This window comes from Emys orbicularis, chromosome 2, assembly GCF_028017835.1.
Source record: "Emys orbicularis isolate rEmyOrb1 chromosome 2, rEmyOrb1.hap1, whole genome shotgun sequence".
NCBI classification, from domain to species: Eukaryota; Metazoa; Chordata; order Testudines; family Emydidae; genus Emys; species Emys orbicularis.
In genome coordinates this window covers 9,973,803-9,988,885 of record NC_088684.1, presented here as the reverse complement: position 1 = coordinate 9,988,885, position 15,083 = coordinate 9,973,803, and the positions used below count along the sequence as shown (strand labels likewise).

At 43.4% G+C, this 15,083-nt stretch overlaps 1 protein-coding gene across 1 annotated transcript in view; it reads right to left on the bottom strand.

The window, feature by feature from the left end:
• Positions 1–4,767, bottom strand: part of PTK2 (protein tyrosine kinase 2) — a 297,965-nt gene extending 293,198 nt beyond the window's left edge. The window contains exon 1 of the mRNA XM_065398777.1: positions 4,747–4,767. The gene's annotated coding sequence lies outside the window, so the exon portion shown is untranslated. The remainder of the gene's footprint in view (positions 1–4,746) is intronic.
• Positions 4,768–15,083: the final 10,316 nt, after the last annotated feature.

Here is a 15,083-nt window from a genome sequence, read left to right as displayed (position 1 = left end):
TGCCAGTTACCACACTGCATGGAGGGACCTTAGATACAGCAACAAAGGAGAGAGAAAGTAAATGTTTATATAGGAAAACATGACTGGAAAACCAGAAGTGACAGAAGGATTCAGAGGCATTGTTTTTTTCTTTTACATTTGGCTACATTTCATTTTGACTGTAGCACTTTAAACAGAGAGGTTAGCTAGGATACAAATTTCCAAATATGCTACTGAGTTTAGTATAAATAGTACAAACCAGGCTAATTTCATAAATATGAACAATCTTTACATTTCAGTGAAAAACTACAGAATGCCCATAGTAAGGAACATATGAATTGGCATGTTGGCTCACACACAGGTTCATCTAGGCCAGTATCCGGTCACTGACAGCGGCCAATATCACTTGCTTCAAAGAACAGTATAAGAACCATGCAGCAGGAAGATGTGGGGATAATCTGTCCGTCCTTCCCCACATTCCTTAGGACTCATCCTGGTCTCCAGTTAGAGACTGGCCTAAGCTCTGAAGCATGAGGTTTAATATCACTTCCAAAATGTATATTATTGTTAATTATGACAACTCTGGATAACCATATAAAATGTTAAATACTTTTTTTAAAATTTGCTAAATTCTTGGCCTCAACAACTTTCTGTGGCAATGAGTTTCACAGATTAATTAGGAGCTTTGTGAAAAAGTATTTCCTTTTAACAGTTTTGAATTTGTCAACTTTCAATTTCATTGAACATGCCCTTGTCTAGTCTAGAAACATTTGGCCAGCAATCAGAAAGCTTCATGTTCGTTATGCTACATTTAGGGTTGCAGCTAGGGGAGGGAAGATGTGGTTGCATCAATAACATTATGCAGCTTCTCAGTGAACGCTAGCATATGGCATATTGTAGGTAAGGCAGGCGAGGGCTGATTTTTGTGGAAGGGCGCTAGTAGTTTTAAGTTAATGTATGTCTTTAGTTGATTGATTTCCTGTAATTGTCAAGGCTGAAGTAGATCTTAGAGGAGTACTGACTGAGGATGCATTTATAATGCAGGAAGCAAAACTTCCTCAGGCTGATCTGAAGGTGTCACTTCTGATATTTTGGTTCTAATTAAGCCGTGAAAACCTGAACTAATTCCAAGTTCTGTTTAATATTTCAAAATCATTGAAAGAAAGGTTATAAGAAGAATTCTAACCATGCTGTTTGGCTAACATATGTGTTTTACACTAAAGGTAGCATCTCTTAAAATGTATTATGTTCTCCTCCATCAAAGCCAGGAGGGCGCATCCACATACACACAGAATAAATACTTGTTTTCTATGCGTTTTTTTTTTTCATTTTCACACCAAGAGAAATACTACCCTACCAGTAAGAGTGCTTCTCCCCTTCATCATTGTTGGCTATCTTTAAGGTCTCATTCTATTAGGGTACTTGTAGAATTTCTGGCTGAGACCAGAATATACTAGGTTAAACGTTTCTCACATGCCTGTCCTTCCCTCTAGTTGTTCAGTTGTTGCGTGTGGACAACTTACACACACTTATTTTAAAATTGCTTCTTGATTTCAACTTTTTATATTACAGTATCAAGATCAAAGTTCCTATTGTGCGAAGTGCTGTGTAAAAAGTGGTTAACTACATGCAAAGAACTAATTTTTTTTAACAAGTAACGTTTGTTTTAAGGACAGAAGAGGCGAGCCACACTCTTCCTCCAGGAGGAATCATTTTTAATCCAGTTGGAGCTTTGAATTCCAGTACAAAATTGAATTGTATGCACAACAAAAACGAGTCCTTCATTCCTCTAGGCATGATATGAGCAAACTCCTTTGCTAAAGCAATTTTACATATGGATACAGGCATTGGATGCTGTCTTCTATCCAGCTTTGAAATTATAAAAATGTAGCAAGTTGCTCTCAAAGACTCCAATGATTTGCACTCCAAAATCTGCAATATTCATAGTCTTGGCCTCAATTAAAAGCAAGAGAAAAGTAAGCTGCACAGAGACTTCAAAGCAGTGATACAGATTAGAGAAATGTAGGATAACTCCCTTGTGTGATGGTTTAACAAAATACCTAATCAAATAACGCATTCAACAGCGCACAATCATTCTTACAAAAAAGTTTTACTATGAAATCAAAGTGAAAAGGAAATGTTCTGGATGACCTTTATATGTCACTGACTACAAGAGGAACCACAGCATCTACATTTAATCCAATCTTAAACTACACACTACAAGGAAGTCCATTGGAAATATCCCTGTTGCTACTGTGAAGTCTTCAGATACTGCAAGAAGACAATGCATTGTGATGCAAATTTGCAGCACTGAGGGAAAGATGCTGCAGAAGCCAGAGCATTTCCAGTGGCCATAGTGACCTATTGTTAAAAGGGACATTTGTCAAGTTAAAAAAGATTTCCAAAAACCTCTCATTCATTTGTTTGTTTTTGTACATTCCTCCCTGCTTGCAAACCTAAAACTGAATTCTATTTTCAGATCAACCTGGTCTGATTCCAGTTTTGCAGTATTTCTGAGGCTCAATTTACACTGAATTTTATGGAAATAGAGAATTTTAACTGAACTTTTTGTTACTTGGTTTTCACCTGCATCCTACTCAGAAAGCCCATCGGAAATCTCTTCGTTCCAGTCAGTGCAATACAGCAGAACTGTTGTTAAGTCATCAGAAATATAATTTAATACATTTTATTTGTTATGAAAAGGATAAAGTGCTTTTTCTGATATTTTCCTCCAACCACAGACATTTGTTTGGTGTGGTTTGAATCTCCCAAGCCCCCCAATTTTCAATGTTCCTTTTACCATAACCCCAGCTAGTAACTTCGGGCCTTGTTCTTTTACCCCCTCTGCCCACCCCTTACCAATGCCTCCAAAACAGCACAATTTACCCCAAACATCCACAATATCAAGTCCATCTTGTCACTATGCCTTGGGATTGATCGCCAGTCCCCAAAAAGACTTGAACATAAAATTCACACAGCTCTGCAAACCAGGGGAATGGGTGCGGGGGTGGGGGAAATAGAGAAAAAGTATAAATAGACCCAAAAAAACCCAATTTCTCTGGTCTCTAATGCATCTATAATATCCCCCCATGCTTAGATGCTGCCAAATACATCCATCCGTCTTCTCATTTGCTAAAAATCCCTTTTCCAGTTGAACTTCCATATACACAGCAAAAAATTGCTTTTCGGATAAAATCTAAGTATGAGGCCTAAATCAGCCTGACAATGTCCCTTGAAGATGGAAGAACACTCACTAATAAAGCTGGAAAGAAGACTTGTCTAGAGATGCATTGCTCATCCTGACTCATAGATGCATGGCAGTGGACATAAAACCTTAGAGCCCCAAATAGGAGGCTAGATGTCTTTTCATCTGTCCATATTAAAACAGCTGCAGAAAAAATATGACACTCTATCCAGAATTGTTACATTTTTTCCATGTTTTGAATTATCTGTATGGTATTTATTTATTCATTTTTTCAATTTTGTTATCTCCTTGTGTACCTGCCTTCTTGTCAGCATGTTTTTAAGCATCCTAAAATGCAATATGTGAACTTCTTCCTTAAAAAAAAAAACTTTACTTTTAAATTAAAGATGCCATGTGTTCCTTGCACTGTGTTTGAAGAAAACATACATTTTCTCAGGACAGCTATTTTAAAACATCATGTACAAATGAGCAATCTGCAGTACATAAGTTTTTAATTCAAATTGGCATTTGATTCTAGAGGGAACCGCAGCCATCTTCTAGAGTCATATCAGAAAACAGCCAAACAGGGTCCCCTATCAATGCCAATGGGCCTGACATGGAACAGCCAATCTGAAACCCCACTGAATTTACAGTAAATTCAGTGTAAACTCATGACTTGAGTCCCTCCTTAGTATCAGAAATGCCAGTGTTTGTTAATTGACAAAGAAAGTCACAGCTTATATAGAGTTACACATTATGCTCAGCTTCTGGACTTTTAAAATCCTGCAAGAGCAAAAAGAGGGTAGCTTCATTTTGCACACATCGTGTAGCCATTACACCATAGGCACGTTCATGATGTTTTATTGTAAAGTTACTGACAATTGTTATTAAGATTAACACCAAAGTTTAGACATAAAGGTTTCAAACAAGGTTACAACCATAATCTAGGAAATAACAGAACAAAGAGAGTACTCTTTAAAAACAGGAATAATTTGTAAGGCCCATGGAAGACAGTGGGTGCTGGATTAAGAGTAAGGAGACGAGGGTTTTATTCTCAGCTGCCCCACTGATTCACCTTGTAATTTAGGACAAATTAACTTGTCTGCCCCTCACTTCTGGCATTCCCAACTGTGAAGACTCTTCTGGGGTCTAATCTTCCATTATTTAACCACTAGTTTTGTTTCACATTGCCCCTCTACCTTGCCAGGGATGCTAGCCCTGACTGCTCACTAGTCCACTTCTCCACAGTTCTCTCTGCATCTTTTTCTATGTTGTTCCATCTCATCATTTTAAAAGAGTAAATAAAATATGGGGATATATAAAAATTGTAAACAACTCATCTCAATTCCTCTACTCATTTGTCAAAATATCATTTATGAGGCTATGAACTCCCTGAGTCTTCCTTGTGTTTGTTCAGTCCCTAGCACTGCTTTGGGCTCCAATCCTGACTGAAACTTCTGGACTCTAACACAATGCAAATGAAAAACAACAACTCTGATTATATATCACAATACTATGGTATTGAAACAAACTATTAAAAGCTACTGTATGTCACATTAAATAAATGAGAGAATAGCACTTACCTGTTGGAAAGGAAAGTCTTGAAATATCTGAAATAAAATAATAATAATAATAATATTAGCATAAATAAAATACTTCAATATTTCAACAGTCAAATTAGCCTACCCACCTTCCTGCTGCAAAATTATTGCATTGTTCCGTAGAACAAGTTATCTAAAACAGCCCTCTAGCTGCCAGACATGCTGCATGCAAAGAAAAATCACCCCACAGTTCATTCACAAGATTATCCTTCAAATAGGTGAGTGAAGAACAAAGATTATACCAACTAGTTTATAGCAAAGATGTTACACTATTAGGTGATGAGCATAATTATTACAGCAGGGTGCTAGTCACAAAATCCACAGTTTTTACTCACTCATTTTTCTCAACCATTCACCTTATCTGGGATGAAATTTTCAGGTTTGATCTTTGAAGAAAAGGGTTTTGTTTGATGGTTTGTTTTTAAAGTTTAGACACAAACTATTCAAAATTTTGTTTTAAATATAATGAACTAAAAAAAGGTCAAATGGGAGTAGAAATAAAATTATATTCAAAGAAAATGAAGAGTCTTGAACCTCAGTCAAATTTAGAAAGAAGGTATATCAATTACTGTTACTATTACTAACAACTGCATGCTAAGTGCTTTACAGACAGCTAAGATCATAAAGCCATTATAGCATGCAAAACTGTATTGCTGTATTTCTGTCCCCAGCCTTTCATATATCCCTGTAATCTTAATTTGTAAGATTAATCGGAACCCTGATCCTGACTGGAGCCTCAAGGATCAAGAGAGTTTTGAGGAGAGGAGAGGCAAGCAGAGAGAAGGGAATGGGACAGGAAAAGTAAGGATGGGAGAAGCAAGAGATATCAGGAGTGAGAGGGGACGGGAGTGATGGAACAAGGGAAGGGGTGATCTGAAGAGAACAGGAGACACACTGCTAGTTGGAAAGTAGGTTGGAGGAGGAAAGTGCAGTGTGGGGCAGTTATGGAGAAAGAGCAAAAAGAAAGAAAGAGACGGTGGGTGGGCAGTGGTGGATTAGCAACTGGGCCAACGGGTCCCGTGCCCAGGGGCCCCAGCCAATTGGGCACCCCCGCACCCCGACCCGCTTGCCTGGTGCTCCTGCTGGGGAGCAGGGTTGGGGCATGGGGGCTTGCCCCACTCCGCCTGGTGCTCCTGCCAGGGAGCGGGGTTGAGGCGTGGGGGCTTCCCCCACTCCCCAGAAGGGGCACAAGGCGGGCGGGGGAAGCCCCCACGCCCCAGCAGGAGTGCTGGGTGGGGAGGGGTGGGATGGGACAAGCCCCCATGCCCCAACCCCATTTCCCCAGCAAGAGGGCGGGGGGCAGATTGCAGGTGGAAGTGGTGGGGAGGGGAGGGGACCCCATTTGCTTTGGGCCATGGCCCCACAAAAGCTTAATCCACCACTGGTGGTGGGGACTGAACAGACCTCGACCAAAGAGGAGAGGCAGAGTTAGTTAGCAAGGAAGATGGCAAAGATGAATGAAGTGTGAGCAAATTTATCGTGGATGAAGTCCATGTGAACTTTGGACTTTCTCCAGAGTAGCAAGAACAGGAACAGATTGACAGAGCACCAGAGCAGATAGTCTCATTGGTTTGCTGCATAGTAGAAAACTATCTAAGGTTAATCAACAGAGCACTAGTAAATATAGTGATATCAATGAGTAATCCTAATATTGTGTTTAGTTAGGCTTATTATAATCAATGCTGCTGCTGTGGTAAAAGCTGACAAAACTTTAATACTGGAGAAAAACATCTGAAACAAATACAGATCTCTAAAGCCAACTAACTGCATATTTCAAAACTGAACTTCAGAGCTGTCTCTGAAGACATGTTTATTGCTTTAGTGGCAAAACATGCCAAAACTAAAACACTCTTAAAATGCAAAATGAGAACAGTTACAGGACATTAATACTATTAGGGGAAATCCTGCACATTTTATTCTGGAAAAAGAACAGCAAGTTTTGAGAGGTAACAAAGTACATTTATAAAGATATGCTCACCAAGTCATTTGCTTACAAGCAACACTGGGCTGAGGTAATATAATATCCCCTCAAACAGGAAAAAACAAAAAACAAGCAGGAAGGAGCTACATAAACTTCAGGAAGGAAAAGCCTCAAGTTACCTCCGGCAATAGTTTCCGCATGGAATATAGATCAGTGTATATGGAATCAGGTTTCAGAGTGCTAGTCGTGATAGTCTGTATCAACAAAAAGAACGAGTGGCAACTTAGGGTATGTCTACACTACGAGAGTAGTTCGATTTCACTTAAATCGAATATGTGGAATCGATATTGCAAAGTCGAACGTGTGTGTCCACACTAAGGACAGTAATTCGACTTTGTGAGTCCACACTAACGGGGAAAGCGTCGACATTGGAAGCGGTGCACTGTGGGCAGCTATCCCACAGTTCCCGCAGTCCCTGCTGCCCATTGGAATTCTGGGTCGAGCCGCCAATGCCTTCTGGGTAAAAAAATGTGTCGAGGGTGCTTTTGGGTAACTGTCGTCATCCGTCCGTCACTCCGGCCCTCCCTCCCTGAAAGCGCCGGCGGGAAATCAGTTCGCGCACTTTTCTGGTCAGTGACAGCGTGGACGCCACAGCACTGTGAGCATGGAGCCCGCTGCGACCATCGCTGCAGTTGTGGCCGTTGTCAACGCCTCGCAGCTTATCATCCACCTTTCCCAGAGGCAGATGCAGATAAATCAGGCGAGGAGGCTACGGCACCGCGGTGAGGGCCTGAAGTCTGAGAGTAGCACAGGCCTGTCAGAAAGCACGGAACCCAGCGCCGAGGACATCACGGTGGCAATAGGTCATGTGGATGTTGTGGAACGGCGATTCTGGGCCCGGGAAACAAGCACGGACTGGTGGGACCGCATAGTGCTGCAGGTCTGGGATGAATCCCAGTGGCTGCGAAACTTTCGCATGCGGAAGGGGACTTTCCTTGAACTTTGTGAGTTGCTGTCCCCTGCCCTGAAGCGCAATGACACCCGGATGCAAGCAGCCCTGACTGTCCAGAAGCGAGTGGCCATAGCCCTCTGGAAGCTTGCAACGCCGGACAGCTACCGGTCAGTCGCGAACCACTTTGGCGTGGGCAAATCTACCGTGGGGGTTGTTGTGATGCAAGTAGCCAACGCAATCGTTGAGGTACTGCTCTCAAAGGTAGTGACCCTGGGAAACGCGCAGGCCATCATAGATGGCTTCGCCGCGATGGGATTCCCAAACTGCGGTGGGGCTATAGATGGAACTCACATCCCTATCCTGGGACCGGACCACCAGGCCAGCCAGTACATCAACCGAAAGGGCTACTTTTCAATGGTGCTGCAAGCACTGGTGGACCATAGGGGACGTTTTACCAACATCAACGTCGGATGGCCGGGCAAGGTTCATGACGCTCGCCTTTTCAGGAACTCTGGTCTGTTTAGACGGCTGCAGGAAGGTATTTACTTCCCGGACCACAAAATAACTGTTGGGGATGTGGAGATGCCTACAGTGATCCTCGGGGACCCAGCCTACCTGCTAATGCCCTGGCTCATGAAGCCCTATACTGGCGCCCTGGACAGTGAAAAAGAACTCTTCAACTACCGGCTGAGCAAGTGCAGAATGGTGGTGGAGTGTGCTTTTGGCCGTCTCAAGGGGAGATGGAGAAGCTTACTGACTCGCTGTGATCTCAGCGAGACCAATATCCCCATTGTTATAGCAGCTTGCTGTGTGCTCCACAATCTCTGTGAGAGCAAGGGGGAGACCTTTATGGCGGGGTGGGAGGTTGAGGCAAATAGCCTGGCTTCTGATTACGCCCAGCCAGACAGCCGGGCGATTAGAAGAGCCCAGCGGGATGCGCTGCGCATCCGGGAGGCTTTGAAAGCTAGGTTCCTGAGTGAGCAGGGTAACCAGTGACTTTTCAGTTTGTGTACAGAGAAGCTGAACCTGCCCCCGTTTCTTTACCCAGTTAATGTTGACTATCCTCTCCAGTTACATACCCCCTTCACCCCCTTCCAAAAAAATAAAATCACTTCTATTTTGTTAATGAACACCGTTGTCTTTATTACTGTTTTCGCGGGAATGTTTTAAACCTGGGACGCAGACTGTGGTGGGGAGCGGGTGTAGTGTAGTGATGCAAATGACGCTTCTAAACTCCAGGAATGACAGGCTCCGCAGTGGTGGACTGGTTGTTGCAACGGAGGCTGCCACCCCTCCTGATCGGGACTGTGTGTATGTGGGGGCTATGTGACTTTGTGGCAGGGAGAGGACGGTTACAGATCCCCTGCTGCGTGGCTCTTTGATCCAGGATAAGGACCGCTGCATAAGATCTCTAACTGCCCTCCCCCGCCACAAAGTCACAGAGCAACCCCCCCCACACACACACAGAACATGAAAACCACCTCCCATACTGACCAGGGTAACTAGTGACTGCACTGTGTATGTGCCCTGCTACTGGACCTGCCCCCGCCTCTGTACCCTGCTAAAGGTGACTGTCCTGTCCAATTACCAACCCCCTTCCCCCCCTTCAGACAGACTCTCCTCCAAAAGAACATGATGGAAACAGTAATTAACAGAAACATATTTTTTATTAGCAACTACACATGAAACTGGGGGGTGAAACTTGGACGGGGGCTTGTGTGAGGCGGGAAGGAAGGGACTTGTCAAATTTTGGGGAATGAGAGCCTTCTAGTACTAGAGCAGTCTGCAGGGGTGGAGTGAGAGTTTTCACCGACTCTGCCGCCCCTCCTTCTTTGGACTTTGGGTGAGGGGGGTATGGGACTTGGTGGCGGGGGAGGGCGGTTACAGATAGACTGCAGCGGGGCTCTGTCCTCCTGCCTCCGGTCCTGCAGAACATCCACAAGGCGCCGGAGCGTGTCCGTTTGCTCCCTCATTAGTCCAAGCAGCGTTTGAGTCGCCTGCTGGTCTTCCTGCCGCCACCTCTCCTCCCGTTCCATGTGTGATCGGTGCATTTGGGACAAGTTCTCCCTCCACTGGGTCTGCTGTGCTGCCTGGGCTCGGGAGCAGCTCATAAGTTCCGAGAACATGTCTTCCCGTGTCCTCTTCTTCCTCTGCCTAATCTGCGCTAGCCTCTGGGAGTGTGATGCCAGGCTGGGTTGGGAGACGGTCGCAGATGTGGCTGTGGGAATGGGAAAAAGGGAGTGAATTCCTCAGAAAGATAAATTTAGTTGTGAACAAAGAACATAGTCTTTCTCTGTGAACAAGACCATGCACAGCACCTATCACATGCGCACTCAGGACAAGGTCGAATTTTCGGCCTTCGCATTCAGTGCCTGGGGTCTTGCACTGCAGATCTGAGAAGCGGGGCAGGACACCGGAATTTGTGTAGCAGGCAGACATGGTAAGCCGTAGACTTGTGGCTGCTTAAAACTTTAATAGTAGCACTGGCCTCCTTTCACATTGAAAGCAATGACAGTCCCTGCTGCCAGCAATCCGGCAAGCATGAACTCTGCCCCTGTCCCACCCCCTCGCGGCTGTCCCAGGGAAAGATCCCTGTATGCCGCCCCTCTCCCACCTCCACCGCGTGGCTGTAAACCGGCGGTTACAGTTCTGTAAAGGAACGGGCAAGCAGTCCCAATACTAACATTCCCCTACCTAATTCAAAGCAGGTCACCATGAGCGACATCACCCTCATGAGGATCTCAGACACGGAAAAAGAAAGAATGCTTCGGAAAAGCCTGCAAAGACCAGGGCCGTATGCCGCCATGCTCTGCAGGGCAATGATCCCGGAGTACTTGCTTGTCTCCTGGCGCGGAAACGTTTCATACCACGGAGGACCCAATAAGGCCGCTCTCCCCAGGAACCTGATGCAAAGGCTTTCCAATTACCTACAGGAGAGCTTTGTGGAGATGTCCCAGGAGGATTTCTGCTCTATCCCCGGTCATGTAGACCGCATTTTACTGTAGCTGCACTGGCAGGGACTAAACAGTAGAGCGGCTTGGGCAGAACAATCATGCAAAACCGGACATTGTTAGATTTTTTTTGAATAGTTGCACTGCCCAGGACTGAAACGTTAAGCGCCTAGGGCAAACTAATCATGAGAAACCCATTGTTGTTATTGTTAATATTCCTGTTCTGTTAAAAATAAATGTTTAGATGTTTAAAACACTTACTGGTTGATCCTTCCCCTGATTCTGTGTCCGGGTTAACGGCTGGGGACGGTTGGTAGGGGATCTCTGTAAGGGTGATGAAGAGATCCTGGCTGTCGGGGAAATCAGCGTTGTAAGCGCTGTCGACTGCCTCGTCCTCCTCATCTTCTTCCTCATCTTCCCCGTCCGCTAACATGTCCGAGGAAGGGGCCGTCGACAATATCCCATCCTCAGAGTCCACGGTCAGTGGTGGGGTAGTGGTGGTGGCCGCACCTAGGATGGAATGCAGTGCCTCGTAGAAACGGGATGTCTGGGGCTGGGATCCGGAGCGTCCGTTTGCCTCTTTGGTCTTCTGGTAGCCTTGTCTCAGCTCCTTGATTTTCACGCGGCACTGCATTGCATCCCGGCTGTATCCTCTCTCTGCCATGGCTTTAGAGATCTTCTCGTAGATCTTTGCATTCCGTCTTTTGGAGCGCAGCTCGGAAAGCACGGACTCATCGCCCCACACAGCGATCAGATCCAAGACTTCCCGATCAGTCCATGCTGGGGCCCTCTTTCTATTAGATTGCACGGCCATCTCTGCTGGAGAGCTCTGCATCGTTGCCAGTGCTGCTGAGCTCGCCACGATGTCCAAACAGGAAATGAGATTCAAACTGCCCAGACAGGAAAAGGAATTCAAATTTTCCCGGGGCTTTTCCTGTGTGGCTGGTCAGAGCATCCGAACTCGGACTGCTGTCCAGAGCGTCAACAGAGTGTTGCACTGTGGGATAGCTCCCGGAGCTATTAGCGTCGATTTCCATCCACACCTAGCCTAATTCGACATGGCCATGTCGAATTTAGCGCTACTCCCCTCCTTGTGGAGGAGTACAGAATTTGAATTTAAGAGACCTCTATGTCGAACTAAATAGCTTCGTGGTGTGGACGGGTGCAGGGTTAATTCGATGTAACGGCGCTAAATTCGACATAAACGCCTAGTGTAGACCAGGCCTTAGAGACTAACAAATTTATTTGGGCATAAGCTTTCATGGACTAAAGCCCACTTTATCAGATGCATGCAGTGGAAAATACAGTAGGAAGATAGATAGATATATATATATATACACACACACACACACACACAGAACATGAAAAAATGGGTGTTGCCATACCAACTCTAACGAGACTAATCAATTAAGGTGGGCTATTATCAGCAGGAGAAAAAAAAAACTTTTGTAGCGATAATCAGGATGGCCCATTTCAAACAGTTGACAAGAAGGTGTGCTCCAATCCTTCAGACGGAGACAAACACCTACAAGATCTCTATCAAGTGTTCTTAAAACTACAATACCCACCTGCTGAAGTGAAGAAACAGATTGACAGAGCCAGAAGAATACCCAGAAGTCACCTACTAGAGGACAGGCCCAACAAAGAAAGTAACAGAACGCCACTAGCCATCACCTTCAGCCCCCAACTAAAACCTCTCCAGCGCATCATCAAGGATCTACAACCTATCCTGAAGGATGATCCCTCACTCTCACAGAACTTGGGAGACAGGCCAGTCCTCGCTTACAGACAGCCCCCCAACCTGAAGCAAATACTCATCAGCAACCACACAACAAAAACACCAACCCAGGAACCTATCCTTGCAACAAAGCCTGTTGCCAACTCTGTCCACATATCTATTCAAGTGACACCATCATAGGACCTAAATCACATCAGCCACACCATCAGAAGCTCGTTCCCCTGCACATCTACCAATGTGATATATGCCATCATGTGCCAGCAATGCCCCTCTGCCATGTACATTGGCCAAACCGGACAGTCTCTACGCAAAAGAATAAATGGACACAAATCGGACGTCAAGAATTATAACATTCAAAAACCAGACGGAGAACACTTCAACCTCCCTGGTCACTCAATTACAGACCTAAAAGTCCCAATTCTTCAACAACAAAATTTCAAAAACAGACTCCAATGAGAAACTGCAGAACTGGAACTAATTTGCAAACTGGACACCATTAAATTAGGCTTGAATAAAGAATGGGAGCGGACGGGTCATTACACAAAGTAAAAACTATTTCCCCATGCTAATTTTTCCCCTACTGTTACTCACACCTTCTTGTCAACTGTTGGAAATGGGCCATCCTGATTATCACTACAAAATTTTTTTTTCTCCTGCTGATAATAGGCCACCTTAATTGATTAGTCTTGTTAGAGTTGGTACGGCAACACCCATTTTTTCATGTTCATATATATATATAGAGAGAGAGAGAGAGAGAGAGCGCTTCCTACTGTATTTTCCACTGCATGCATCTGATGAAGTGGGCTTTAGCCCACGAAAGCTTATGCCCAAATAAATTTGTTAGTCTCTAAGTTGCCACAAGTACTCCTTGTTCTTTTTGAATATGGAATGAATCCTTACACTAGTTAAAAAAAAATGCAAGTTTTAGTGAAGCTTCAGATTCCTGTTGAGTCATTTAAGTTTAGGAAAACTGTCGCACTGTTTGTCTATTTATTCAGAATACTATATTGTACAGTTTACCCAAATTGTTTTTGTGAGTCATTATCAAAAAGATCTACTAGAAATAAGTGTATCCTCCATAATGGTTCAATCCACTTGACTAAAATTACTAAATTTCAAGATTGAAATTTTATTTCAAAATTTAGCTAAGAGAAAATAATTGTATTATATTATTTCACCTTCCATGATGCAAATTAACCACTAAATTGAATTTCTATTTCAACAAAAAAGTACTTAACTTGGAAGAATCTATAGTTACAGTACAGAAACAAGCAACAGTATATTATTCTTCAAATTCTGTAAACTATTCTTGATACAATGGAATAAATGTTTACACCTCAATGTTTTTCTCTTAAAGGAGATTAAGTTTCACCCATCATGTCCAGGAGATACATTTTAAGAAAAAAAGTTGACAAACATGAAGTCTATATCTGGCAATCATTATAATAAGTACACAGATTCTAAGGTAAAATTAAATCCTAAATTTCCCAATGCTGAACTTGGGATTCAGCCACATAATACCTATTAATATTTTAATACATATTGCATGGCTAAAATACATGCAACTTTGAAAACACAGAGTGATGTTTACTTAAGGACCGCACAACTGCTGAAATAATAGAGCCTTTTTTTTTTTTTTTTTTTTTTTAGCACTTTGGGCCCTAATTCTGTAACGGGCTCCACACAGGCAGATCCTTGCATTCACACAGGCCTCAATGACTTAACTCGGATTTGCCCATGTGGAGCCCATTGCAGGATCAGGGCCTTTAAATGTATACTTACTGAAACAATAATAGCAAGTGGTTAGTTCCATGTCTATGCCCAACTAATTTCATAAATGGATAAATTGAAGAGGCACTACACACTTGCGACAATTCCACTTAAGGCCGCAGTTCCCTGTGAGAACACATTTTTCCAAAACAATTAATTAAATATTTACATGTAATGTATTTCTAAGCTTAATACATACAGGTATTTGATTTACAACAAACAGTACAGGGAAATTAAAGCACACAGCATGAGGTTCAGATCCGGCTACTCAAAATGGGACCAAAAGCACTCAGAAAGCTGCTTGTGCAACATTTTTCAAAGGTTTTCAGTAAACACAAGCAGATCTTTTAAAGGCTAATGCATCTAGCTCCAGAAAATATGAACCATTATGGGAATATGGGTTCATGACAGCATCAATGAAACATGAAAATGCTGCATTATGATGTCAAAAGAGAAAAAGCACAATCTCTGTTATGCATTTACAATCTGCTCACCACTGTTGTATCAGTACCACATAGGATCAATGTTCATTTGTTTCATGCAATTTATTAATTATGGCATTACAGCAGGGACTCCAAAGCTTAAAAGTGAAATAATTTTTCTGCCCTATCTCTTATTTTTGATCCCCCACCTACCCCCAAAGCCTCCTTTTGGCTTAAAAAATTGTATTCTTATTCTTAAATCAAATGAGGTGTATTTTTTTTAAAAGACCACCTGAAAGACCAGTGTTTTAAGTTTTGAAGTGCACAGAAGAGTAACCCTCTCAAGGCAGGTGTGTGGTTAGTCACGTAGTTCCAGTTCACTGAGTTCATTACACACTTGACAATATTTTGCACACTAGCCAAGCTTCAAAATCCCAACGAGTGAAGTTGCTTGTTACTCCCCGCCCCCCATTTACCTCTCTCCATTCCTACCCTTTGTTTCCTTTTAACCAATTATTGATCCATGAGAGGACCTTCTCTCATGCCATGACTGCTTATTTTACTT